This window comes from Tympanuchus pallidicinctus, unplaced genomic scaffold (assembly GCF_026119805.1).
Source record: "Tympanuchus pallidicinctus isolate F22 unplaced genomic scaffold, pur_lepc_1.0 scaffold1, whole genome shotgun sequence".
Classification (NCBI taxonomy): domain Eukaryota; kingdom Metazoa; phylum Chordata; class Aves; order Galliformes; family Phasianidae; genus Tympanuchus; species Tympanuchus pallidicinctus.
This window is the reverse complement of record NW_026294618.1, coordinates 54,672,997-54,699,378: the sequence shown is the minus strand read 5'-3', so window position 1 is coordinate 54,699,378 and position 26,382 is coordinate 54,672,997. Positions and strand designations below refer to the sequence as shown.

The window sequence follows — 26,382 nt, the reverse complement described above, 5'->3', positions numbered from 1 at the left end:
CAATCGCATGACAGAAATGGTAGAAACAAACAAACAAACAAAAACTCCAACCACTTGTTCTCATATGCTTACCCATGTAGATCTTCACTTGTCATTCACCTGAAGAGAGGTTAGTTGGCAAAATTTTGAAATTCCAGTCAGCCAGGTTACTTCTGGTGTTCAACTGAAAAGAAAGTACTTCAGGGCAATGACCAGACCATGCTAAATAAATTCATCAACTTGACTGCTATTCTCTTCACTAAAAACATGGAGGAATACTAAGATGGAGCTGGCAAAATCAAAATGAAAAATATTGTCTGAGTAATGAATATCTGGCTACTGACGTGATATTCCAGCAATGTATGAAAAGTACAACGAACAAAGATTTGTTCAATTTATTAGCTCTTAAATTATATGAACCATTTATCCCAATCTGGCTAATCAAAGAGAGACAACAGACTGTTCTAAGAAAAGAGTGGAAAGATCAGTTCATACTCAGCAAAAAAAAGTTATCCTAGTATATATGAACTGAGAGGTTTTGCCTTTCATACATATAAATAAATAAATGCATATTTAAACAGTCAGTGTGTCCTATCTCATGTTTCAGAATGCAGGGAAAATGGTGGTAAAATGTAATGTCTGAATAATATTGTGTTTTTTAAGGCCAATGAAAATGTGAACCATAATCAAGTTAGTCCTAGATAATTTAAAAACATAAAAATGCCACAGTTCTTACACTGAAGCTCTTATAAAACACACTGAAAATAATTTAAAAAAAATCGGAAAGAAAGAAATAGGACAAAATATGAGATTACATTAAATTCCTTGCAAGATCCAAATTAATTCAGCCATCTCCAGCTTCATTAAGTGTTTTCAATGAGTTGTCACAGAAGAGGGGTGAGTATGACAAAAAATAAGGGAAAGAAGAGTGAGAGAAGGTAGGAACAGTGGATGAGCAGGTGCAGGAGCTCTATCAGGCAGTCAGACATCAGAAAGAGCAGCTGTTTTATCACATAAAGTCTCTGGTAGGTTTCAGCTGCATTTTATCACAAGAAAAATCTACCTGCTGGTGTGGCACTGAAGAAATGCCCTGTGTGGACTCTCTCCTCCCGAGCAGTAACTATATCAGTTGCTTTCTGTAGATGTTGAGGCAAAGTCAACCTCCAAAAGAGACAGGAATGTGGATATGGAAGACCATTGTAGCAAACAAAGCTCTCGCATGCCAAATATTTCACATTTGCTAAGCAAAAATATCCATAAATAATATTTGTGAAAATCTTCAATATAAAAGCACAAAAAAGTGTTATTCTTGTTTTTATGTTGATTATAATGTATTTATGCCCTACACTGTGTATACTCTATCTACCACTTCTTACTTCATTTACAGTTTAGTACAATACTTAGTTCCTAAGACTTCAAAAGATTCAGTTTGGATGTAAAACACTGGAGTTGTTCAGGAAGGTTTCAGAGCTTTCAGAATAGAGGAGATTTGTGCACCAAAGCTAAGCAGGGATATTTTTTTCTCTGTAAATTACCTAAAGCAAACATTAAATATTAGATGCTTCTTCTACTAGCTCAAAACACATGGCAAAGAGATGCAATATTTTGCTTCTGTATCACATTCATAATCCAAATGCATCATTTTCTGTACTTGGCCAGATTTTTCCTTCATTGTCTTCATTTCTAATGTTAGAATGCTCTACAAGGATCACTTGCATTAAAATAATAATAATAATAATTCTTAGTTGTATTGACTATTGAATGAGATCTTTTCTTTCTTAGGTAATTTTCTTCATAATGATGACCTTGGTGATTCTCTTTTACTTTAAAAGAAATGAAATCAACATAGAGCTGGCATGTACAGTAGCTGCTTACCCTAAACTTTGATTCCAAATTGTGGAGTGGTGAAGGGAATATGAATGAAATAATTACCCAGAACATGCAATCAGCCTGAGATTCGTGCCACAAAGTACCATTTAGGTCAAGAGTCCAGAACGACTCAAAAAAGTTTTGGATATTCATGAGTAGCAAGTACATCCAAAATAAGCATTTCTTAAAGCCCGCAGGAATTCATGGAGGGACTTAGGTTTCAAGGCACTTATGAACATCTAGCTAACGTGGGTCAAGAAGAACATTTCTGTGGGCAGTTCATTCTGCAACCTTTTTTGAAGCAGCTGATAAAGGTCCTTATCAGAGACAGAAAGCTGAACTAGAAGCTGTTGCTGCAACTGTATGTGCCACTCTTACATTTATGCCTGCAAAGGGCAGATCTGTTTCAACTATTCCAAAATCCAAAGTAAACATTTCTGATGGTATGGAACCTAGGAAAACTATTTCTAAATGGCTACTTGGTAAATGGCTGCATTTCTCTTTGCAAATTGACTGCTTTCTTTGTTTTCCCTTATTATATCTCACGAAAGAACTATCTGAAAATACAGCAGATGTTTAACGTGAGAAATTTCATTGCTGACAGGAGAATGTTATATGATGACAGGTTATTTGAAATGGTCAGAGGTACTGTGTGGTGAGATCATAAGTCACTCTGTGCATCAGGATTGGACCGAGTCTACTCAAATATTGATGGAAGGCAAAATCACAACCTCTTCTACCACCTGATATCATCAGGGTCTCAATTTTGGTATACAAAATACCCAGACTCCTGATTGTTACAATAATTCAGCTGATAATTAAGCTGGTTGTAAATGGTTTAAGAATGGAATAATTTTGATAGCATGCTCTTTTTTTTTTTTTTCCTCCCCTGAAATTTCTGGCAAATTCTCTTGGGATAAAACTAAGTTTTGTGCAGCCTTCTGTAGCCACAAGAAATCTTTGTTTCTGCTTAGAATTCTCCAGCACAGAGCTCATCCAGAGCTTTGTGAGGAGAGCTGACACAGGCAGTTTCAATACTCAGCCACAGCAAGTGATTTTTCAACATTTCAATATTTTTGCAGAAGTAGACACTGTTCATTTGAAATTAAGAAAACCTTTAAAGTGGGCTGCTTCTGTTTGTTTTGCTATCTTTTTTTCAGTGTCTTTATTTCATTTCTCAAAAAAGTAATGTACCCTTGATACCTACAGATGGCCAAATGACATGGAAAGTATCTCAAAATTATAAAAATTTTAAAAATATATTAAATCTGTGATCAGCGCCATATTTTTAAGATACCAGTTGTGCTAATGTAGCCTGCCTTAAAAAAAATGAAGCTAATATCAGCATCCTGTGAACTCTAAAAAGCAGCTCACTTATATCTGGATACTGTGGTTTAGCTGGAATAACACTTCAGAACCTCATGAGTAAATGTTAACATCCCACATTCATGACTTTCACAGATACACCAAAAAGAAAAAAATAATTAAATTCTGCACTCCTAAATACTGTAACTTCAAAGATCAGATTCTTCCTTTCTCAGCCTCAATTTCTCTCTCTCTCATTTTTTTTTCTTTTTTTTAATACAGTAGAATTTAAAACGATAATTTTTTGTTTTTGGAAACAAGTATTCAAAAGTTATACAAATCCCAAGAGATCTGAAGTCAGGCATTAAATGTAGAACAGTGACATTGAGCATTGCCTATAGTAATGCTTTTAGACTCAGTTCAAGTCTCCTATTATTTATTTGTCTGCATTCCAGCAAAATGAAGCATTATATTAAAATAAATTGATGCTATGGAAAACTAATGGCTGTTTGAGTGTTGAGATGATCTACATTTTGACAGAATGAGAACAATGATTTTGTCTTTGATTTTTATATTTGATACAAGAAGGATTAAAAATAATAAACCCCTCACATTTCTATTTTAAAAACTATGCATAGCAACAGTTCAGCTCTTCTGGGAAAACTTAAAAAAAAAAAAAAACCTACCAAATTTAGGCACAAGATAACTTGCCATTGGTTGTGCACTCTGTATGCTTTTGTGACTGTACTGTTCAGAAGAGCAACAGTGAAGCCACAGATAATAGAGAAAAATTTTCTTCAACAACAAAAAGGAGAGATAAGGTTTCTGAAAACAAATAAATAATCAAAAACCCACTAGGAGATAAGAGGAATGAAGAAGTACTGACGCAGATGCCAAGTACTGAAGCAGAAGTCCTTCCTGAAGAGTGCCAAAAAAAAAATAAATCTGATGTCAGTGTCCCACCAGTACAGTGACATATTTTTTTAATACAGTGACTGCAGAGCTAGAAAGGAGTTCGTGAAGCCTGTGGGCACCATGACATTAGAACACCTCATGCCTATCTTGCTCAGGGAGATCAAAGAAATGGTGACAAAGAGCAGAACTGAGAGTTCCTGAAACGTAGTATCTCGCTGTCACTACCAGGCTGTGATCTTCCCTTGCCTCAAGTCAGCCTGGTGATTGCTTTCCGCTCCAACATTATGAGGAATTCAGGATGGATGGACTGCAAGGGGGACAGCTTTGCCAAAATGGGTCATTTGTCAGAACAGGGGGCTGTGGCTGCCTCAGGTCCATCCTAGTGCTAGTTGAATGTGGCACCACCAAGCTAGTTTAAACAGATCCGTTGCTTCTATTCTCAGAGACATTCCACATTCCTATACATTCTGAAATAAAAGTCTTACATTCTGTAAGCAAGCACAGTGTGGATTAATTTTATGTTATGATGATTCATGCTAAATGATATGGGGTCCAAGACTGATGGGAAAATACAGAAAAAGACAGACTTGAGGAAAATACCTTGAATCACCTTACTTGTTAGGGAAGAATTGAAATAAAAGTCCTGAGAACTGAGTAGCCTCTATTTAGCCACATTGCAATTACTTAGGTCTTTCCATGCTGCTAAAACATTACCAACAGAGCTGACCATTTCTGGCAGCAGCAGTCAACCAAAGATTGGCACTAGTTTAACTCCACTTACTCCATAACTTCCAAACAACATTTGGAGAAAATAAATCATATCACGACTACTGGGGAGACAAGTAGTTAAATCTGACACTCATGTATATTACTGTATGAAGCGTTTAGAAGCTATGTGGGTTTTCAAAACTAGGTTGATCTGTATTCTTAAAAAGACATTAAATATCTGGCAGGAAGTAACTGTTCATTTTATGAGTTATTATCTCCTTTTGATTCCCAGATGAATCTGCAAAATATTTTGAGCTGTTCACTAACAAAATTAAATAATGAGATATGAATTCACCTATTCACATTCCAATTTCCTTTTTCATTACATAAGCATTGATATTAGCCAAAGAAATGTCTAACAGTGAAGGAATCCAACTCTGTGATCGTTTGCAAAGTATAAGATCTTACCACTGTCCAGTTATAAAGCATGTTGTTGCTCATATTAAATTAGTTTTACCACATTGACTTGCATTAATTATGCTGGATGTTTTGTAACATGAACTCAAACCTAGTAATAACCAGCTTGAAGAAAAGTGTTAGATCTGATTGCATACCATCATTAGCTTACCTTTATTATTTAGCAGAAATCTTACTGAGAACTGATGATGGAAACCAGCAGGCAGGGTTACCACTTTATGTAAGCAAAAGTGTGAATCTGACCTGATAGGATTCCAACAAATTGAAGTTATTTTTCTTAATGCAGTGGCAGAAAAAAAAAAACCTAATTATCTTAGAGATATCCCATCAAATGACAATGATAAGGAGATGCAAAAATATTTTCTTCAAAATCTAATATGATAGAGGAGGATTAGAAGAATTCAACTATTTCTGTTGTGAGCACCGAGGTTAATAAGTGTACTAATCGCTTCTTAAAAGCCCGGCATTGAGCTAAATTCATTATTTCTTGCATTGTGAAAAAAGCTGCAGCAGAAAAATTAGATGTTTCCCATGAAAGTAATTGAAATTTTGGCAGTTACTTATTTTCAACATTTTAATACACATAGGGAAAATTCACATTAAGGGCAACATTAGGAAGATTCTGCTTTTCAGTGACAATGCTTCAGAAAACAGCACTTTAGTTCTGTTTCAAACATCAATCCAGAGACAAATACCCAAATTTACAGGGCAACAGCTATCAACTTAATTAACAGAAGGTTGAAAATTTTAGTTCACAGATCTTCAGGGTGGGTGAACTTGGAAGTTTGAAGAGGAAAACCCAAATCAAGCCATGCAAGGCCAGGCTACAGGAGGGATTCCATAAGCATCTGTGGTTTCAATAGCCTTTGATTTCATTGCCCAGTCTTCCTAAGAAGGAATGCAAAATATAGAGGAAAACTGATAGGCTATGCATATATTTTCTGCTCACTGCAGTGAGGCTTGTTACTCTTTTGCCCTACAGCAATCATATAATTTTTTTATATTAAAGCAGTTAGACAAAATAAACAGATACACTTTTGAATATGCAAGAGAACACTTTTTCCATTTCACCCAGATGTGAAATGGAAACCGAGCTGTTTTGAAACCTCATGAGAAATATGAAAACAATACTTGAACTTCTAACAACTTGGGGACATTATTTTGAGAAAAGATAGATTCCAGAATGTATATTCATTGGAAGAACAAACTAACTATTTGAAGAAAAGCTATGAATAATTCCTATTAAAGGATATACATTTCTTCACAAGTTTCAGTTCAGAAGCAAATTTCTCCCTCTTTTACGAGAAAAAAAACAAACAAACAAACAAAAAAAACCCCATGACACTAAGATATTTTCTCCCCGAAGAGCTCTTCTCTGACTGTGAAAGTGTTTTAGATTTCCTTCCCATCTTCAGGTCCTTCAGAAAGAGGCCCTGGGTTTTCACTGTAGAATATTTATGATAACAAATAATAAAACATATAATCTTGGATATACTACAGTACTTCTGATATTAGGTATGGATTCATCCTGCAAAACCTTCAGTTACATGATGATGGGTCTTATTCAACACAAGGCTCTTCAGTAAGGAGAGATATACAGTTAAGTTTAGCAAGGCTTCTTTTCAGAGGGTGGCAGAATGTAAAACAAAGAAATCTTTTCAGAGGGTGGCAGAACGTCCATTTCTTTGTTTCACAAAATCCTGTAGATGTGCACAGGTCCGAACAAACAAAACCTTACCCAAGCAGGAGGGCTGCAGATGTATATCAGGCAACATAAATGATGGCGCACAAAATAAACCACTACATATCTGCCCCAGCTATCTCTGACTCTGCATAAAATATTAAACATGCTTTCTGATTTCATATTAGTTGCTGTGGAAGGCTTGATTTCAGCATTTTGTTTTTGAGATATTAGCCATGGCTTTTTGAAGTTCTTTCAGAATATTTTTGTTTCATTACACAAAAGGAGACAAGATACTGAACGGTTTACAAGCGTAAAACAGCTTCCTTTCTGCTTCTTGCCATAAAAATACAATATTCCAGGAAATGTAAAGCACTAAGACTGAAAAAAGATTATTTCATCAAGTGGATTAGCAATTTGGCTCGAATAACAAACACAAGTGTGCTTCAGAATGTAAAAAAATGGGTTTTTTTTTCTTGGTGATATTGCATACACAGAGAAGCAAAGACAGACAAGGCTTCAGAACTGCTACTTTAGTATCCAGTTACTGTTCATATTCCTTTTCCTGTTAACTTTTGTGCAGTGTTAAAAAAAATGACAACAAAGCCACTAACAAACAAACAAAAACCCAAAGTAATCAGAAACAACAAAATCTGTCTGACTGCTGTTCTTAAATTCTCTTTATCCATGTTCAATCTGAACTTGCAAGTGGGAAAGCTTGAACAAGTTACTGTGAGCTTCTCCGTTCTGCACAAGATCACCAAATTAAAAACTTTCCTTACTTTATGGTTTGGCGCTCTTCAGTCTGAAGTTAAAGTGTTGGCCTCAAACAGCTTTCAAAGCCATATAAAATCAAAGCATCAGTGTTGCTGACAATCATCTATGAATTCTATTGCTAAAACTTTATTTCATAGAATCATAGAATTACAAGGTTGGAAACGACCTATAAGATCATCTAGTCCAACCATCTCATTTCTGTGCATCTTAGCTACTTCATAGAGTATGGGTCTGCATGGATCTACAGACTTTATCAGTCTGTAGTCACGAGCATATAATCAACCAATTTTTTTTTTTTTTTTTTTTTTTGCAATTAGACCTTTAAAAATATCTCCAAAATTTTTAATGACATGAAATTTCATTTGTATATATTGATCAGCATAAAAGTACAAAGCAAAATCATATATTTCTATAGATAGCAAGAGATCTGCTTCTTACTTCATATCTCACTTTTATCTGATAAAGAGCTTGAAATGAAAGTATAAAGTAATAATTTTCATGTAAATCTTCAGTAAACAGGACAGCTTCAAGAACTGGCCATATTATCTATCATCAATTGTTAAAATAAAACTGCCACAAGTTGCAGAGTTGCATATAACTTGTGAGTTACTTACCAGCCCAGTCTTGTCTTGCTTCTACAAACAATCCTAATGGCATCCATGGGAAGCCACTTACCAGTGACAAGGATCTATCTAACTGAAGCCCAATTTAACACAGTTTAACTGTTCTCTGTGATCCATAGTAGGGACAAAAAAACTGTCAAAATGAAGCAGTCTATTCAGTAATATTTATTTTAAGTTTATTTTGTTAGTAGCAGTAACTTTGCTATTTTGGAAGCTGTCCTTTTCACTGCAATCTCAGTTTCCTAAGTAGTAAACAAACATACCTCAGTCTGTGAGGCCTTCTGGTCTGGCATCCTGAATGCCTTAATTTAAACTCCTTGAGGAAGTCAAGGCAACCTTTCAAGGTAGTACATTTGAGTATCAGGCATAATCCTTCTGCTGGCCATATTAAGATTATTTATTTAAAAACACAGCTGTCTTGATAAAGGAAGCCATCTAGTTTTGTCAGAGTACAACATTCAGTAGCGTGTTTGAGATCTCTCATCCTGTTGTTTCAACCCTATCACCCTAGGAAAGAAAAAGAAAACAAATATGAAATAATAGAACTCAGCATCAGCAAAACAAGCACCTTCCACATGGGAAGGCTGTTCACAGAGCTGCCAAGCTACGTAAATGTAAAACCTTCCATTTTAGTGCTGGAAGCAGAGGTAAAAATACTCTCCTTACTATCTTTGCAAAAGATGAATATATTTTGAGTCTTGGGAAGAATTTAGTGATTCTTTTCTTGCTTTCGATAACCAGTTTAACTACTTCTTGACCATGAGAACATGCAAATTTTATAATATTTGCTCTTCCAAAAAGCTATTGTTGAATTAATAGAACACTGAAGCACCTGATAGGGTGTTTTATTTTTCTTCAAGACATCACATGCTCAAATGATATCCAGAGAAATAGATTTACTAAACAGGCACAAAATAAATATCATTTGCTCCCACGTAAATTCTATACACGAATACGAACTCCAATGACATTTCATGCAGATAAGATTTTCATATCTGAGACTAATTTAATGCCATACATAGATATTGTCAGCATGCAAAGATTTTTTTTTAATTTACTATAACAATATCATAAGTAGCATAAAAGATAATGATCTATTTCATTATTCTATGCATTGAAACAATAAAAAAATTGCAATTACTACTTAATGAATGTTTTGTTAATTTAGATATCTAATTTTCCATTAATATTATATCTTCATTATTACCATTTGAAATGTTTAATTAACAATGTAAGAGTGTATACTCCAAAAGTCAGAGTTTAAAGCCAATAACTGAAAGGCAAATACCATCAGAAGTCACAGCCATTCTCTGTTAGCCCATCAGTTACAGGTTTGGAATATTCTGATATCATCTACAGATATTTTGTTACTGAACAGCAATTTACCACAAGAAGTTTCACCTACAAATTGGAAAGCAATAATATTTTGGAGGAACTGCTATGGAAGGGGAGATTGGAAACTTCAGAAAGTTTCCAATTTTGTATAGAAATATTTTACATTGAAATATGAATATATTTATGCTGGTCAGCATTCAAATGCAACTATAGTTCAAAATCATCTGAGCTAAAGCTCAGATTGAAAATCAATTTGCCTTCCATTTTCTGAAGCAAAATCAGGGCTTGATATGACCTTCATCCCATTCACAGCATTGCGATACAGATCATCACAAAAGTGTACATTCTACAGTGATGACTTTTTTTATGTTTTGTAATGCAATGATAAATAAAATTCAAGATGATGGTATGAGTAACAATAATTGCAAATAGAAGAACATGCAAGAACATGGAAATTGTGCAAAACTGTAGAAGTTACTGTTTCCAGAAGAAAAAAAGTAAAGAAAATATAGGTATCTAACAAAATTAAAATATGAGATAGGTAATATATAATGCAAATATGTACGTACACACACATATATTCCTGCATATATGCATATCAAATACAATACATACATAGGAACAACAAAAATGATCCATGAAAATAATAGTCACAGCTACAGTAAAGCAGTTAAAAAATAGCATGATGTTTCTGAAGGATTCAGTCCACAGGTGTATTGCATCTCGAAGTGAACAAACTGACTCACATCATATAATTTCAACAGTTTTCTGTAAGAAAATGAACATATGAAGTATAGTCAAGGAAACGGAAAAAGTCTTCTCTAGACTAAAAAATGATAAAAATGGCAGCGAAGCAAAGCAAAACTCAAGTAGTGTAAGCAAAAGTACTAAATTGTTAAGTATTCACAAGACTACAGATGTAGCAAAAAATATTGTTTTGCAATACCATAGATCGAAAAATACTATTGATGAGGAAATCATTCTTCATTTCAGATGCAATTACACAGATAAAGAATTTAGAAATCGCAATTTAGACTAACATGGAAAAATGGAAAAGTAACACTATTGTTGCTGTTATCTGTAGCTACTAATTTATTGACACCAGTGTCAATTAGTATAGCTAGCTGTTTCAGACTGTAATACGTGTTCTACAAGGGTTTTCAGAGAGCCCTTTCACCTTCTGGTATAAGAACACAGAAGTCCTATTTCTGTCATTGGGAAGCAAGGAAATGTAACAACTGAAATAGGTTAAAACTGTGATATGATACTTATAAACCCTTCACACAGAGCACCAAACAAAAGATAGATAGTTCAGTGCAGGTACAGGCCAACAGGCACCAATTGATGAGGAGGCCAACTGAGTACTAGCTAGCCCTGAATTGATCTGGCAGTTCGATTTAATGATCTTTGTAGATCAGTTCCAGCTGAACTATTCTGAGTACTAAATATATAAACTCCCAGAGTCTACCAAGAAGGAAGGGAAAAAAAGAAAAAAAAAAAAAAAAAGATGTGCAATGGCATGTCAAGTTGCTTAAGTATTACTCTTAAAGAAGAAGAGATCATTAGGTATTTATAATCACTGAGGTTACTAACAGCCACATACCAGAGCTCTAAGGCCCATTAATCTTATTACCAAAACTACACAGATATGTTGTATAGATGTTACTGATGTACATAGCTGAATTCTAAGCTGAGACAACCTTGGAGAATGAAAATATGTAAACTTAACTTGATCCTCAAGACATTCAGAAACATCAGCAAAAGTAGTTACAGGTCCATTTTAAAAGCACAACTGGGAAGAATCCAAAAGAAATTATATAGTGGTGGAAACTTATGGCTGCATAGTCTCCGTTTAAACGGTCAGGCAATAGTAGAGATGTTTCACAGGCCTAGCAAGAATGCTGGAATTACAAATATGAGATAAGAATACGCAGTGCCAGATGCAAAAAGACTCAAGCCCCAGGTCACTCAGAAGAAAATTACCTCAAGATTATTGGTGGATGTGTTCTGAAGTAGAAGCCTGTAGCCAGCAAATACAGAAGTGACAAACTGTCCAAAATTAATAACAGATCTGCAAGTAGTTGAATAACTGTTATATATGTGCAGACATCCATTTACCAATAGAAATAGTGAAAATTTTCAGTCTAGTTTTACCAGTCTTTTAGGAAAGTAGGAATGGACTAAAACTCAATGCACCAAAACTAAGGTACACAATTTCACTACAGAACACAACTTACCCTTATGGATGCTAGCCAAGCTATAAAACACTGCTGCAGGACACATTATAACAAAAACAAATATTTCTTCAATAAACACAAATATTGTCTGATTTCAGATGCTAAAAATCTGTGCTGAAAGACCATTTTCTAATCTCTGTCTTGTCACACAGCAAGTCACTACTGTCCACAGATAAATTTGGTACTTGAAGGCAAAATACTTTTACATGGCTTTGACCAGATTATTCCAGCTTTGATTCTTTTCAATCGAAATGGAGTCAGAACCAATTTATCTTTGCCGAATGCTTTAACTGTAGCCAATTATTATTTATCACTATCTAGTTGAGATATTTTCATTGAGTCCTCTAAAATGACAAAGTGTGTATACATTCTGCCCTATAAATACAGTGGTAATAAAAAAAAGACAACATATGAAAGTTGAAGTCTATTCTGGCAGGCAAATGAATGACTAACTAACTACCATTAAAACAGACACAGGCCAGAGAATTTCCTGGGCATACACTGAATACCTGCAACTAGTCTATATATATCCTAGTTATAGTTATCAACTTTGAGTCAGACCCTAAAAAAGGGAGCTTGCCTTTGCTTCTGAAAGTTGATGGTGCTTTGACTGATTTGGGCCTGTACAGTTTGTTACAAGGCTTTCTGATGGCATGGTACCCTTAGTGACTATTTTGTAGCCACGCAGTTTGTGACATGGCACTGAAATGTAATAATGCTTTGAGGATAAGTATAGAGTTGGTTGGAGGACAGACCGTCATTAAGATGCACTTGTCACTACTGAACTACTCTACTTCTGACCTATAGGAACCTGGGCCTCCAGGTTTGCATAAGTTCACGTTATTTTAATCCTGGGTGAAGCATCCAAATTTGAACAAAACAGTGGCCTCAGGGGTGCGTTCTGCCACTTGTGTCAAATGATGATACGGGACCATGATAGTGACTGTTAATGAGCTGCACAGTTGGTGTGGTATTTGATAATAGCAAAGCCCATGATTTGTGCTTAGAGCAATCAAGGTACAGCGAGATCAAGTTCTCTGTTAACACCTCCCAAAACCTCCAGCTGTTCCCTGAGTCTCAGTAATATATGCATATATATAACCGTGAGTCTTGTCAGAGAGTGTCCAGCTGGTCTTGCACAGAGCATCATTTTTCCTTTCCAGAGGGACAGATTAGTCTTTCACTTACCCTGCTCCACCTCTAGCTCTTCCTGGCACTTTCTAATCATAATGTGTTACAACATACTGCTTTATAACACAAGCACAGATGGGATTTTCCTTCAGCTAGTGACAGACCTACAAGAAGCAGATTTGTTTGGTATCTTGAAGCAAAGTAAGTAGAAACAGGCCTGAAATCAATTTGGAAAAAGGCAATATACACTCAATGTGTAAGTCTCACTGTAGAGAGGCAATGCTGTTGTCTGAATTATTTTTCCTGGTTTAGCTTCTAAAAGGTCTAAGGAAACAGCTAAGAGACCCTGTACTAAAGCACCCAAGAAAACTATGAAAGTAAGGAATTAAGCTCAATGGAAGATTAAATACAGAGAGGCAATGTGACATATTTTAAAGAATTATCACATTAATAGGGTTGTCATCAGTACAGAGAAAAAAAAAAAGGTGATGAAGAAACTTGGAAGACATGGAAAATCTCATTCTAAAGGGCATGATATAAAGAAATTATCTAGAAATCATGGGTCTCTACACTTGCTTCAAGGTCAAGTATTCCCTATCAATCTCTCAAAATACAATCATATATTAGTCAGAGAACTGTGTTGGAATTGAAAAAAGATGCTACTTGAGAAATATGAGTAAGGAGTACGGGAAATGAAATCAGAAGCTTTTTGTAATTTGAATAAGAGATGCTAAACCTCAGAAGATGGAGGAAAGACAGATCGCATGCTAAATACAAAACTGGACTCCTCTTTCTAGGTCTCAGCAGTCCTTGCAACTACCATGTACACATTTTACAGATCAAGAACATGTGAGACTACATACTAAGGATAATTGGTATCTTCCTTCAGACTTTATCTGAAAAGGGCAGGCTTTTTAAGATATGTAATGGATACGAAACAAAAGTGATAGAAATAATAGATAGCAGAAAAAGAAAGCCACATTTCAAACTACTAAATCTCTTGTTAGGTAGAACATCTGAATAAAATTTTAACTATAATTATTGCTTCTATAAATTATAAGCTCTCAGTGATGCTATCAATTGATACTAAAGGGGATGGATAGATTTCAGCAAAGCCTTTCACTTTAAACTGCTCAGATTTGAGAAAGCAGATGAAAGTAAAGAGTTAGAGAAGTGGGAGAGGAAGGGAGATGCCAAAGAAAAAAAGAAAAACGAAGAAAGATGACAACAAAAAACTCCTGTTACACAGTAATTTTTACCATGAATTATGAGAACAGTCTGAAACAGAAATGTATATTATAAGAAATGCTTTGTCGTTTTTTTTTTGTTTTTTTTTTTTTTTTTTTAAATTAACAGCCATATATTTACACATTATTATTCTGATTTTGTTTAGTATCTGTTCCTTAGTATAAAGTATGTGGCACGTTACAAAGACAAAACTCTAAAAGCGATGAACTCCACTGCGTAACACCAAAAGAAGGCTCAAATAAAACAGCAGTTCTAGTAATTCCTTAATGGCTAGCAGTGGGCTCATTAAGGAGCACATATAATTCTGGTGTCAGCTTTTGGGGACTTGAATTTGAATTACCAACTCAGTGTTAGAGAAATAAGAAATAAAGAAAGACACAAGAAATAAAGGAAGACATGATTTTGACCTACTAAATATCAATAGCTGTAACTATTTTGATAAGATTGGAGAGACTCTGATACAGAGTACTTGGAAAAAGAATAAGGGATAAGATACCATCAATCACTTCAAAGATTTCCAAACTGTGTGGCAAAATGCATACCAGAGTTATATAATGAAAAAATGATTCTGAGGCTAACATGCCCTGAGGAACTGTAAAGAATTTTCATTTCACTGGCAAACAAAGGAAAATATTGTAGTGACTGTATCAATGAATAATGCTATGAGGCATTTCTTTTTAAATGATGTCAAAGTATCAAACAAATAAAGATGTAAAAATCTTTTCAGAAATAATCCAAACTGGTCTAGTAATTACTGGTTTGTTGAAAGAACAGATACATGAATTAAGTGCAAAGTAAAGCACTACTTACGCCTCCTGATGAGGGATGAAATATGATATGCAAAAGCACCCTACTGATACATTTATTTCTTATGTAATTATATTCAGCATAAAAAAATAGGCATCAAGTCATTTGCAGGCAGAAGAGCAAGCTCACACAGAGAGGTCTTGGGCAACATATACTTTTTGGAATACAAAGAAGAAAGCATTCAAAAAAGCAAAGAGTTGTCCAAGAAATCCCAGAATACTGTCCAAAAAAATGAGACACATATGGAAAACTGATCTGCCATATTGTCCTTAGACACTTGTGCACAATAATCAATTATAGTCCATTGCTAACCTAAAAATCTCTGTAATCAACGTTCCCAAGAAACACCTTGCTGAAAACTCGGTAGCACAGAGTGACCTTAGAAAGGAGTGCATCAGCTGCTGACCAGATTAATTAATTAGTATCTAGCTCAGGACCTGTCAAGGTTTGAAGTTTTTTTCAAATATATACACAATCCACTGGCCACATATATTTTATATTGACCTTCACTTTTCCTGTTACTTTGTAGGGGATGATATCACATAGTATTCAGCACTTTTCATCTCCAACAGTGAGGGATTTGTCGGTCAATACACTCTGTTACAAAAGATGACGTATCGATACTGCCAGATGAAATTCTTGGCTAATCTTCAGGATATCTTTGAGACAATGTGCATTTCCTTACCAAAGGTAATATTAATACCATAATCTATATATGTGACAGTCACACAAAATACAGATGAGATCCATCTTTTAAAAGAAACATTCTGTAGTCTAAAAACTATTGCTCTACTGCAGCAGAAATCAAATTATATGGGCTAACTAATCACTGTTAATGCTTAAAGCTCCTTACAGAAGACTAGGAACTCTCACTTCATTTCCTGTTCTGAAGGAGTGCGCTATCATCCTTTTACCAGAAATCATAGCCTCAACACTCTGTATTTATATACAAGCAGTTGACGCAAAGAGGTTCTGAACAAAGTCTCAAGCAACTTGAAGAAAAGTATTTCAGCCTCTGCTCCAAAGGGGCAAGATAGTTAAAATCCGTATGTTACATAATGTTTGTTCAATGATTCAGCATTTGCAAAAGGGTTAAGTGCACCTCTTCTACATCGTGGAATTCTATCAGTGCTGGCACTTACCTAACCCAGCTCATCCACGTTACAGAATCAGAGATAAGGTGCTGAAAAACTTATTAGTAGTAGCTTGAATTCCAGAAATAATATAGCGATCAAAAAGACATTTCCATGCCAAGTAGATACTCTCCTAAATTGGACAAGCCCTTAGAATTCAATTATTTCTTGCATTCTTAACATTCAGTGAGGATGAATTGCAACTGCCCCGCAAGTCATTCATGTTCATCTTGAGAAATGCCCATTAGAAGTTTCTGCCTCTTGGAGTATTTACTAATAAATTATAAAACAAAATTAAATCAGGATCAATCTCCTTCCCTATGAATGAAAGAATCCTATGGCACAAACTGAGAAATTTTACAGCTAGTCCTTGAACGGAATAGACCAAAGCTCTGTTAGAGACACCTGATGATGGTAGTAAGTTACTGATGTAAAGGCAATGGATTTAGAAATCTCTTCTGTAAATGACAGAACGTACATGCAGGTACCTCATTTATCATAATTACTGTTTTTTAACATATGGGAAAAAACGTCTCTGAATTTGATGGAAGCTAAACTATTTTAATTGGGGGAGGCAAAACATTTTAAAATACAAACATACCAGAAACGTTGAAAGCTAATGCTAACGGACGCAGATATGAAATACTAATTACTTACAGAAAGGAAAATTTTGCCCCCAAAAGTGAAAGACTAATTAAGTGAAATTATTCAAAAGTTACATTAATCTATCATTTACTACAGGAGGGATGAAATCATACGCCATCATTTTATGCAGCTGTTATTGACAAAACAAAAGGCATTTTCTGTATGACTTAGCAAGCCAACCATCACTCTACTCCAGTACCACTTCTGGTTCATCTTCAGACAAAGCTCAATGTTGCAATAATATGCAGAATCACAGAAAGCTGGGAAAAAGCCTATGACTAAAGCAATAAACTGCAGCTTCCTGCTTATGAGCAGAATTTAAAAACAACAACACCCACCGAGAAAACAATAAAAGCTACAAAGTAAATAGGGTTAGTAATCACTACTTCCAATGAATTACTTGACAGCAGGAGAAAGTGCAAGGTGACCTCTTAATTGTTTACAGTGTCATGAGTGTAGATAATAACATCAGTTACATCTCCAGATAACTTGCACTGCTTGTAAACATTGTTGCTTTCTCCACAGGGGAAGAGCTAAAGAGTAATTTTATTATACATTACAAGACATGGGAATATTAAAAAATAAAAAAACACACAACAAAAAAAAACTAAAAATGTAAAAATAAAGTTGGTTTACTTGAAAAGGAGACTTATTCTGAGGCAAATGTTGGTCCTGCAAGAATATGTTGGGAATACATGCCAGTAAAGGTTGTACTGGTTTTAAAGCCTTGTTGCTTTCTCAACCCCTCTCTAACCAGTGTGTAAATTCAAGTTTATTTTGTTCATTAGCAACAATGACAAATTACTGCTATCTATGTTATCTAACTATGCGGATTATATTTTTATGGTGAATTGACTAAAGATAATTGAAGTACATGCTGATCTGACACTATGATTGAATTTGTATTGTCAAGCATTGCACGGGACTACAAACTGTTGGTATTAACCAGTTTTGTCATATTTATCACTTACTGAAGTTAATTAATTCAGTTCTAAAATGAGCAGCTTGCAGATTTAAAGCTTTAAAAGGGCCAGACATCTCTGTTCGCATTTAGCATTTATTTGTAAATCTTATTTTCTCTTGGGCTTTGAGACTTCCTTATAGAGCATCACTGCTGATTTTCAGACACATTGCATTGTGTTGAAGACTAGACAACAATAAAATGGACCATTAGCTGCAGTTACTTCCTGATGTAACACCGTTCTTACAGACTGACATCTTGTGGAAATGCAGGTGCACTTAGAAGAAAACATCATATATGACAATCTCAAGCTTTACGTGCTTGTGACATTAGGCACACACAGCACTCAAAGCATACAGAGGCCTCCTCCAAAATATGCTGTGCTTGTGGGACATTAATAGAAATTGATATAAGGAAGAGTGAGATGGAGCTGCCATATAGTTGATATACATGGTATTCTCCTTCCATCATGCTGTTGCAGTATTAGAATGTGCTCCTATCAATTGCAGCTCATCTAAAGTTATAAATAACAAGGCACCTCCTTTTTTTCCCTACTCTGTTAGTACAGTCTCATAGTCTCTACAGCAGGAACACATATCATGTGCTTTCTTTTAGTAAGTCTAAAAATGACAAGTAGCTGCATTAAATCTTAGTCTTCACTAACTAAATCAATGCATGCTAAGATTCTACACAGTATTGTTTCTTAACAAGAAGCTTTCAATACAGAAAGCTGTGGTTACTAAACGGAAACAAAATATTTATTTGTAAAACCATTTAAAGGAAATAACAAAAATGTAACACCAAAATTATTTATGCATTTCCATAGAGACTAGTCATTAAAATGTTGTTTTGGAGTTTATATGTAACACTGATGAGCATTAAGGAAGAACGCCCACATCAAAAAAAACTACCCTGTGCTTGTTAATTCTTTCCACATGCAGGGCTATTTTATGTTGTATGAGGAAAGAGATTAAATTCAGCTTAGTTTTACATTAGCATGGGCATAGATACTAAAAGCAATTAGCAAGAAGGTGCAGAGACTTCCTAGGTAACACAAAGGTTTCTTGCTTCAGAGATTAAGATTCTGTTCTCGCTTTCACTTACTCCTCTTGAGATGCTGAAACTCAATTACTAACCTTTCAAACTTTTCACACGATTTAGTTTTTTGAAAAATTACATGCTCATTATCAGTACAGAAAATGTGTAACTTAAAACAGTTTTTTATTCTCAGGACTCCTTCACCTTTACGTTCAAATTTTGATTCCGTTAATTTTAATGTATTCTTTTGGCATTAACTTTAATGACACTTTAACTAGAGGATTATTATATTTCCTCCCATTTGCTGCCTTCAGCTTTCAGAAGTCCTCCTGAAACCATTAGTTTACCAAAGCATGGCACTTACCTGGAGGCGTAGAAATCTGTTTCTGATATCTAAGATAGCCCTTGCCCTAACATTTGTAAATCTTATTGTTATAGAGACATTACTTTTCTCTACTCCTGCTCAATACTAATTACATTTTAAATCCTACTGTAAACGTGAGTTCAATCTTGCTTTAAGACAGAAAGCGTTTTAATACTCAATTTTGGAAATTTTTCAGGAGGGCTTATGAATAATGTGCTTTTCAAGGACAAGCGGAAAAGAAATTTTAGGACTTCAGAAACATCTGAAAACAGTTCAAGATCCATTCCGTCTCCGCCTCCTATGACAAGAGACTGAGGGAGCTGAACTGTTCTGTCTGAAGAAAAGGAGGCCCGAGGGGATCTTATCAGTGTTTGTGAATACCTGAAGGGAGGATGCAAATAATACAGAGATAAGCTTTTGTCAGTAGTGTCCAGCACCAAAATAAGAGGCAATGGGCACAAACCAGCACACAGAAGCTCCCTCTGAACACCAGGCTGCACTTCTAGTCTGTGTTGGTGACAGAACACTGGCATAGACTGGCCAGAGACTGTGGAATCTCCTACTTGAAGATATCAGAAGCCACTTGGACATGGTGCTGGGCACCCTGCTCTGGGAGTCCTTGCTTGGGCAGGAACAGAGAAACACAAAGGTCCCTGCAAACCTCAGCCAGCCCTAAATTTTGTGATTCCCTATCAGTTAGGGAATTATAGGGGTGGGGGGGGAAGGATCTTGCACACTGCTTATTTTCAAAACATCCTTCCTGCATATATGCAGAATGAATTCAATACATTCATACTGTTTTCCAGGTATGGTTATTTAAACTGAGGCTTACAGGTGCTGATGAAGTTTGGACCTGTTTCTCAGAACTAAAAATATTTTGCCAGAATGCAGTTTTTAACATTGCAGGAAATCCTGCTATTTTAATGTAAACAAGCCTAACTTTAGTTAGAGGATGAGTAATGAAAGGTTAAATTGAAAGCAAATGATATTCCAACTCAAAAAAAGGTAATATTTTAGTTGACTGTGAACAAGTAAAACTACATCCTGAAGTACAGCTGTAAGAGCTGATGTCTCCTTTTTCAAAGCAAGTATGCTTTACACGGTAGGAGGCAGAGGTTTCCATGCTTTTTAATAATTTAGTTTGCTAATTTAGATATCAGCTTATTATTCAGATATTTGGCGTTTCAATTGTGTTATATTTAGCTATCAATCCTTAATGGAATGGAAATTTGCTATACTGCATTCTAACAACTATGTTAGTAATTATGTTTAACAAATAGTTTTGCAGATGTGTTTATGACTGTGTGGCTACACTAAGAAAATCAGAAATACTTTCTGCTTCACACAGTATCAATTATTGATCCAAAATGGGAAGAAAACTGTTAGAAGTCGGAACAAAATCCATACAGTGAAATGAAGGGCACTCTTCCTCATGATATCTCCTGAGATTCATTGTTTTGATTCTTTTATTCTATTTTGCACTAGGAATTTGCCAAAGTAATGTGTTTTCAAATGACGCAGCTTACAACTAGAAGGTAAGTCTGATGAAATACAGGGGAATCATAGCTCATGATTAATTTTGATGCTCATGGGAAATATTTCTCAGGAAAAAGAAATTATATCCTAGCCTCTTTTTCCATGACCAGTTGTTCATCTTCCAAAGTTGTCTTCCCACTCTCTTCTAGAGATGCTCTTCTATAAGAAGGTTTAGGAATATATTTGGAATCTGTACTCACATTCACCAGTGGACCTAACATCAAATTCTCCACAACAAATAAATTAACCTATTGGAATCACTTCTAATAGTATTTTCAAAAGTTCATTATGTAAGTTGTCATCCATCTCACATTACTCTAACCTCATAATGTAAATGCCAGCATGCTGATGAATAGGTCATGTTCAATGCTTTCCCTCATCATGGGGCTGCGTGGAAAGGGCCTTACACAGGCACGCACTGCAAGGGCTTCTGCTACAGCTAAAGCAGCCAGAAGTCCAATTTGTGTACTCTATTTATAGTGCTTCCAATTACGTGTGTTGCAAGCTGATTCCAATTATCTCAAGGATCTCTGCTCAAAATGCTAACATACCAACTACACATAAGGTCAGGACAGAAGACTTGAAATAGTAATGTCATCTTGTCTACAGACAAAACTTTAGAAGAGATGTCCAGAAACCAGTTCAGGTAATTCAAGAAACCTGATATAGTGGAAGGTGACCTTGCTTGTGTTACAGAGGTTAAAACTAGGTGATCATAGGTTTCCTACCAGCTGAAACCATTCCGTATTCTATGATTCTAAGAAGTTAGAGAAGTCAAGATCATATTGCAATGTAAGCTCAGTGTGATTTTTTTTTTCCTCCTGTTTTCTCCAATTAATTTCACTGCAGGATGGCTGCATTGCTCTGCTTACTGTAGCCTCCACTGCTACCAGTCCTACAGTCTTTCAGATGATGCTTTTAACATCATTTACCATTCTGTTTTGCAAATGTCCTTTTATAGACTAACGTGAAAGGTTTTTGACTTAATCATTACAATCCAGACTGAGTTTTAATAAGAGATAAAGAGAATCTGGGAACAAAAACAGTTTTAAATGATGGTAATAAGATACCGAAAACAAATCCTTCTTTTATACAGTTTATATATTGTATACTATTGTAACTATTACCAGCAATTAAATGAACTAGCAACTGTATGAAGTGTGCAAAGTTTTATTACGTCACCTAATATGATACCCACTGATTGAAGTAGGAGCGTAGAATCTCACTGTTTGGTAACTGAAGATTTAGTTTTCTGCATCCAAGATGCATTCATACTGGTTTTGAGAAGTCTTTCGGTACAAAGTCCTATTGTTGTTGTCATTTTACCTTTTCCAGAAAGAAAAGTTAAATTTTGCTTTGAAAAGCTTGGAATAGAAAGGAAAGAAAGCAGAGAAAAGATTCTCCATTTCATACTCTGAAATAACAAAAATAATTTAGTTCATATTTAACTATTTATAAAAGTGTACTTCTAAACATTACAAACACTTGTTCAAACAGAGGATTCCTTTCATAGCAATGCAGTGGAAAAAAGTTTACTTAAGTTTTGTATCTTAAGGAAGAATCACAGTGTTTTCTTAAGGAAGCACTTTTTGATGGCATAATTTTTCATACTGTTTCATTATTTCAGCTAGACTTGCTCACACTGTACAAAAGACTCATCAGTATCTGGTAAAGTTATCTTTCTATTTTTGTGGAAACAGGCCAAGATGTGCAATAACAGCTAGTAACTCTGTGGTAATGAAGTAATCATTTCCTGGAAATTTAGGAGTTGAAAAATACTTTAAAATAATTATCTAAAAAGCAATACATCAACATAGAAACCACAGTTAATTTTCTTACTCCTTTGTTACCTCTTCATGGAGACACAAAAACTCAGCACAAAACTCAATGTAAAAATTGGACATATGTGAACTGTAGACATGACACTCTACATAGTTAGGACAACAACATTAGCAAGAAAAAAGGGAAAACCTCTTCTCAGTCAGAGAAACCTAATGAGAAAGATGGGAACAGAAACCAAGTCCCTGGTATTCCTGACTTTTCCTCCTCCTTCCCCCCCATCTTATTGTGGTTGGATTTGTTGATTTAGAAATCTCCATAGCAGTACTGCAGAACAAGCTGAAGCTAACAAACTCAGAAACATTTTGTTCAAACTCTGTACCTTACTCTGACATGCCTTCCTTTTATTGTATTATTGTCTAGGCATTTACCAAAAAGAGCATTGAAATGTATACTAACAATTTTAACTGACTTACAGGGCTCATGATTACTTTCCCTTTTTTTGAAAAATGACATATGTTTGATAACTACATGGCAGTCATTTATTAATGTTTTGGTCAACATTTCTCCACATTTCATTCCAGGAAATCCTTCTATTCAATCACAGTCTCCAGAGGTGGATGAGCCGAGTACGTGTACAGCTTGCTGACCCTACCAAGGTTTTGCTTATCCTGCAAACTGATGATCTTAGAGAAAATTATTCTAAGAATACTAAAAATATCACTCATCCTGTGTTTTTTTAGCTTAAGCAGTGATTTGATGTTTTTCTCTCTCTACTTTGGTCTTTTTCACTCCCACTCTATACATACATTAATGAACAACAAACGCTGTCTACATTTGGAGCATTCCCTCATCAGGTCTTGTCTAACCACTCTATTCAATGTATGCAAACACCTGCACTTTACTCCAGGAACCATATTTGATTTTACTCTGTCCATGCACTCAGATGAGTACCTACATAGCATGCCTTCTATATCACCATTATCTCCCTAGATATCTACATTGAAGAAGGGTAAAAGGCTGGCAGGACATAAAAAGCAAACCCTTGCACACTCAGTAGATTTTCAGACTAGCTAATGTTGTAATCTTTCTCACCAGTATCAGCCTTAAACTCAGATGAAAGAAAACTTATGGATCATTTCAGATGTTTCTGCTTGTAAAGCTCATGGTAATGAACACTAAAAATGAAGGAATAATTTATCTACACACATACCCAGTAAACATACATTTAAAGCCATAAGCTCTGGGCTCTCTCATCAGAGAACTTTGAGACAAAATAAAATCTAAATTTTTTCACCTTAATTTTAAAATAACAGTGTTTTATGAACATCAACCAAAGAAAAGGTTACACTGTTTTATATTGTCTGATTTTGTCTTCATCCATTTGCACTTTCAGTGCTAGCAAGGAACAGAAAATAATGTGTTAAACAGGACCAGAAAAAAAAAAAAAGTTGTAAGTTTCCCACTACCTTTGGCATATTTTTTTCCATCACAGTGGATCCCCATTGCTACCACACTTTAGGAAAACATTGATTTAGAATCACAGAGGGATTGATGGGAACATGGAGTACAGGGAGATACGATTCCATTTAAAAGCAGACACCTTTTCAGAAGTGTTCTACTGACGCAGCAAAACAAAAGGCAAATTGTCCAACCCTATACTGTATCCCACTCTGGTTTTCCTGTGATTCCTTACAGGTGTTCAGAAAACACTAGCACTTTATTTTGTAAAAATTTTAAGTATCTTGGAAATACAAATATCTCCTATCTGTTGTTAGGTAATAACCAGTTAAGAAATGTTTCAGCAGGCTTAAATATTTGATGTAGAGATGTCCTGAGAGGAATTATAAAAAATAAGAACGATGCTTAATTGAGGGTTGTATAGTTAATGAATATCAAGACATTATAATTATGAAATAAATGAGAGTTTGTCAAAGCAGACTATAACAACAAAAAGAAAATAGATAGAAAGCTTACCCATATCCTAGGCTCACTGCAAAACTCCAGAGAAGGGATCCCCAGAAGAGATCCTTCTCTACTGGTAGTCAGCTCTTAAATGGGTCTAGGAGAGGTGAAGCCAGGCTCCACCCCTTCCAGCAGCACAGGTGAATTTCCTTCACCTGTGCTCCCATGGCTGACTCACTGTTTGCCTCAGGTGATCAATCAGAGGTTCAGGCCTTGACTCAGCAGTTCCCATATAAAGGTAAACAAAGATAATCTTCAAAGATTGAAATTTGAAAATTTCATTTTCATTAAAATGCTTTGGATAATGGAGTGGAAGAACCTAGTCAAAAGAATTCATGTGCCATACAGCGATTGGTATGGGGTGTTCTCGAATAAGGCCTACCCATTGCAACCTCTTCCTATATCCTTATTGAGACACTCCACAAAAATAGCTTATATTAAGCAGTTTTTAAAGATGGAACAAAATGCAGGTTTATTAATATCTAAAAATGATCGCTATATAATCAGCAATGTATTATCTACCTCAGAGTAGCAGGATTCATATCCCAAAACTAACAGAAGTATAAATGTAATTATGTCCTAAAATATTTAGTTTGATTAGATGTCTGGTTATGATTTAATATGGCTCAAATCTGCTCAGAGATCCCTTTCTAAAATCTTCACCTTAGTGCAAGACATGAAGCCATTGTAAAAATCACTGCCAGTGAGAACCCTGTTCAGCTGGTGTACTCCTGATACCTTGGTACAATTTAACCTACAACGCATGTATTATAAGGGATACATTTGAAACAGTGAAGTAAAATCTACACAATGTTGACACCTAGTTCTGCAGAAATATATACACATTTGATTTCAAACAATTACAGAAGATGTTTGCACAGACTGAAGAATTTTCCTAATCCTGCAGTGTTCCATCATAAACGAAAAATAACAGTAATAGAAGAGAACAGGCTCTGAATGAAAGAAAAACAAAAAAGCTGCAAGTCAAAATGGCTTTGTGAACCCAAGGCGCCCGTAAGATTTAGGTGGTAACTATGTACTTCAATCTGAATCGCAAACCCAGTCACACTCTGCTTTTCATGCTTTGCATTAGAGCCGTCTGTTTTCTTCTGAAGATGACGAAAGTAGCCCATATCTAAACATATGGGACAATTTAATGCCTGGATCAGTTCCAGGATCCAGAAGACAGATTTCAGCTAAAACACATGAGGATCCCAGTGTGATAGATATTCCCAAACTATTCATAAAACACACTTGGAAATTCAGGGCCTCTCTAAATGCAGTAGCAAAGTGGCTTTCTCTTCAAAGAGGGGACCTGAAAAGGAGCTTCTGCCCATGCTCTATTAATTATATTCCATAAGCTAGGATAATCACAATTTCACCTTCTATTCAGAACCACCCTAATCATCTCCTCAGCTTCTTTTTGTATTTAAATAAATAATTCTTCTCTATTAAAACAAAGAATGATGCTCAGAAGAGGGATTAAAGACCAGAAGATTTTTCTCCCAGGAAAAGGCAGTAAGAAGCAAGACACTCACATACAAAAAAATTTAACAATCTTAATTTCTTCCGAAGATTCCCAATTTAGTGATTTTCTTCTGCATGCTCTCAATGAATGCAATGAAAAAAAGTGTTCTCTCTCCTTCAGCGTTCTTTAGTCTCTGATCATGTTCCCATTACAGGAGGTAAAGTTGTACCTAAAAGCCGCTAAGCAAGGAAAGCTATTGACCAAAATCTTGGTTTTTGTTTTCAGAGCAAGTCCTCAAAGTAGTAATCTACATTACAAAAGATGGGACCATCACCTGTGATTCTGGCCATACCTTAAAGGATTGAGCCGTGCTCAGCTGCTTTTTTAAGTAAAAGCTCTGA

General features: G+C 35.4%; 1 long non-coding RNA gene across 2 annotated transcripts; it reads right to left on the bottom strand.

Annotated features, from left to right (window-relative positions):
• Positions 1-550: 550 nt before the first annotated feature.
• LOC128079541 (uncharacterized) lies at positions 551-24,159 on the bottom strand. Of its 2 annotated transcripts, none has more exons than XR_008206208.1 (3): positions 24,018-24,159; positions 8,598-8,841; positions 551-1,219 (listed from the first exon to the last, which is right to left on the bottom strand). It is a non-coding gene; the product is annotated as an uncharacterized LOC128079541 (long non-coding RNA). The 2 variants fall into 2 exon arrangements; XR_008206207.1 differs by lacking the exon at positions 551-1,219 and adding an exon at positions 5,652-7,315.
• Between the last annotated feature and the right edge of the window lie 2,223 nt (positions 24,160-26,382).